Source organism: Saccostrea cucullata, unplaced genomic scaffold (genome assembly GCF_032062105.1).
Source record: "Saccostrea cucullata isolate Sc308-1 unplaced genomic scaffold, CSIRO_AGI_Scuc_v1 ctg11970, whole genome shotgun sequence".
Lineage (NCBI taxonomy): Eukaryota > Metazoa > Mollusca > Bivalvia > Ostreida > Ostreidae > Saccostrea > Saccostrea cuccullata.
In genome coordinates this window covers 831-4,249 of record NW_026922606.1, presented here as the reverse complement: position 1 = coordinate 4,249, position 3,419 = coordinate 831, and the positions used below count along the sequence as shown (strand labels likewise).

Genomic DNA, 3,419 nt, shown 5'->3' with positions numbered 1-3,419 from the left:
TTAGAATGAAATTATTAGAATCCAGGTCCAGGAAATAAAAAAGTTACATAAAAATGAATAAAATGTGCATAATTGCATATGCAAACACTTGTAAAGTGGTATGAATATGGAGAGAATATTATTTACACATCAGCTAGCTGTGTTGTTATGTACTGGGATAAAGAGGCACCCCTGTGTGTGTACATTAATATATACACAGCTGTTGACACTTGGTCAACTTGACAATAAACTTCTTTTGATCAAACACCTGTTCTCAGCTACTCTGACCAACCCCCCTCTGGCAGGGCATGTGTATATATACACTGAACCTTGACTTTGCTCAATTGTTCTTGACTTTCATTATCAAATTGTAAAATAAATGATTTTGTAATATAATTTTTTTTTAAAATAATGTTGATATGAAATGGTAATATGCTTTAAATACAAATTTTCATTTTAAGGACGTTAGCACACACATAAGGAAAATAAGGAAAATATGAATTTGATAATTTTGATACTAATATTAATAATAATGATAAATTAATAAAGACCTTTTAAATTAGTAATACCTGGAAAATATTCATAGTTTCCTTATGTTCCCAGCTCTAGCCATGTGGAGGCCTCCTTAATTGTAGAGCCATGATTTGAATTTTGAAACAGAAAAATATTAAAGTCAAAGGACCGAAAGATGACCGAAAGATTAAAAGAAAATTTTAAAAAAAATTTAAAAAGACTTATTTTAATAAAGATACTTTATCATTATTCCTAGTCAATCTTTTGTTCATGTATAAACATATTACAGCCAAATGAAAGAAATTGACATAAAATTAAATAACATTATAAAAAATTTTATAGAAAGGAATTTATGATTTAATTAGCAACATTAAAAAAAATATATATATTCCTAAACTAACCTAATCTAACACAACACCAAACAGTATTCACTGGTCTGCACCCGTCTGGCGGGGAGGAATACTGCCTGATACTAACCCTATATACTCTAGGAAAAATGATAAGTATACAATTTTAAAAACATTTTTGGGTTTTAATGGTTTAAGACTGGTTTAAAAGCGTTTCTGCAAGTGGGAGAAAAAGATATATATTCATCTTCTCTGTCGGTTATAGTGTTAAGAATCCAAAACATTATTGAAAAACTGTTAAGAAATGATTCGGTTCAGAAAATATTTATTGGAAGTCTGTTTAGGCAAATGATTTGTGAAACCCTGGATCCAGGAAAGTACAATTCTACTGTTTTTGACATAAATAACACACTACGGAGGAAATATGGGAATTCTCAGAATGTGATATTTTGGAGATGTAGGGGTTTAATGAATTCAAATAAAAACATTTGGCGTGAAGATGGGATTAGTTTGAACAGAGAGGCAATGGAAATTTTTAGTCGACAGATTCAACTGGCAATGAAATGTAAAATTACATAAAATACCTATGCTAGGAGATGATAAAAGATTTTCAGTTCTCTTAACCAGACTGAGATTTTTTCGTAGTTAAAATTCAATCAAAAATTCCGTTATATTTTATTTTGTGGTGTGTTTTTTTTTACTTTACTTTTTTTTAAATTCATATTTCTTTTATTTTAATGACAATTCATAATGTAAACAACTGATGTAAAATATTTAAAACATCTTAATTTTTTTTCTAAGAAAAGAACATAAAAAAGTTACTTTGAAATAAAATATCTTTATATTTGAAAATTGATATATTCTTTTAATTTACTATTTCTTTCCAGGTTTCAGTAATGAGTATTTTCATATTTTGACATTGATTTACTTTTTGTTCTCTTTTAACATATAAGTAATTATTTTCATTTTTAAAATTTAATTATTATTATTATTGCTTTGAACCTTTGAATTTCATATTTTTATATTTCTAAATTCATAATTTGTCTAAAATCTCAAAAATAAATTCAGTATTTTCATATTTTGAAATTTATTTATTTTTTTGTTCTCTTTGAAACATATAAGTTTAATTAATTATCATTTCTATTTTTTATTATTATTGTTGCTTTGAAGCTTTTGGATATAATCATATCTCTAAATTCTAAATTTCTCTAAAATCTCAAAAATAAAAAAAAATCTTAAATTATCTTAATGGCTAACGTTCTTAATTTAAAAAAAAATATTTATTACATAATATTTGATATATATCTTGCATAACAAACATATTAAAATTAAAATGAATAATTTTAACTTTATCTATACGATGATAAACAGCAGCTCGCTTCGAAATTAGATCGGGCGTGGTGTACAGTAAACCAGTAATGGCGCCCGATTTTGTCGACTCTGAGGTAAAATTGGCTATAAAAATTTACGGATATCGATATCATTCATTTAAACATCACCTTAGGGTTTTATGTACCCCATTTCATTCAATTTTATGGGGCTTCTACCACTTTATTGGGGCTTCTACCCTTCTGTATGGGTATTCTCCAAAAAACGAGGGGCTTCTGGAATTTCCAGTCACCCGTGAAAAGCATCATTCAAATCTTATTTGATATGTTTCGTATTAAAAATATTTCTGTAAAAATCGAAAGGAACAGTAATGAGTAAAGTAATTGATTTCTTTATAATTCATGTACCTACAAATAGCTACAATTGTTGGAAAAGATAATACTTCTCTTAACCATTTGAGCAGGAGAAGCTTACCGAAGATAGGGCCTTTCAAGTGAAGGAGAGTAAGGAAAGAAGTTGGGGTATTCCAAGACGTGAAGAATCCTGTCCTTAGTGTGGAATTCAAGGTATTAAAAATAATCTAACAGCTATCATTATGGTCCAGATATTAATATTCACACTTTCAAAACTTAATGCTAGTAGATCTAGTACTAAGAAAAAATACTACATAATTCAATTTGAGATATTTCAACATGAACAGTTTTAAATATTGTCATCAATAATTTTAATTGTAGATATTGATCAACTATTCCCATAAGAAGAAGCATTTGCCTCCAGGGTACCATGGACGTGTGGCAATATTAATCCAAAGGACAATTGAGGCCTAGTTAAAAGTCACTTTCCTGCACATTCAGTCTTAGAATACGTTGTTTGCTAACAATAGGACTCAAACTGATTTACATACTAAGAAAAAAAATCTGCTATGGAAATTAATCTTAGGTGTCATATTAATTAAATGCTCTTTATTACTTAATTGTAATGTTTTTAATGTAGTGAATAGGTTAGTTTGAATAAATTCACAATTGTTTGAAAATTTTGTTTGTTTATTTTTTTCCTCCCTCCCTCGTAGGTTTTGAACTTTAGATGTGACGTTAAAATTTCGTAGAATTAACTTTAAACAGCCTTAGGAAATATGTAAATATTTAATGCTTCATTTATATTCTTAACTTTCCTTTCATATATTTTTTTTCTAAATAAAAATCATATATTATATTATTCACTTTTGATCAAGATAATGGTAATGATTTTCAC

At 27.6% G+C, this 3,419-nt stretch overlaps 1 long non-coding RNA gene across 1 annotated transcript; it reads left to right on the top strand.

Annotated features, from left to right (window-relative positions):
* Positions 1-2,630: 2,630 nt before the first annotated feature.
* LOC134262074 (uncharacterized) lies at positions 2,631-3,201 on the top strand. Its single transcript, XR_009990935.1, has 2 exons — positions 2,631-2,734; positions 2,903-3,201. It is a non-coding gene; the product is annotated as an uncharacterized LOC134262074 (long non-coding RNA).
* The last annotated feature ends 218 nt before the right edge of the window (positions 3,202-3,419 follow it).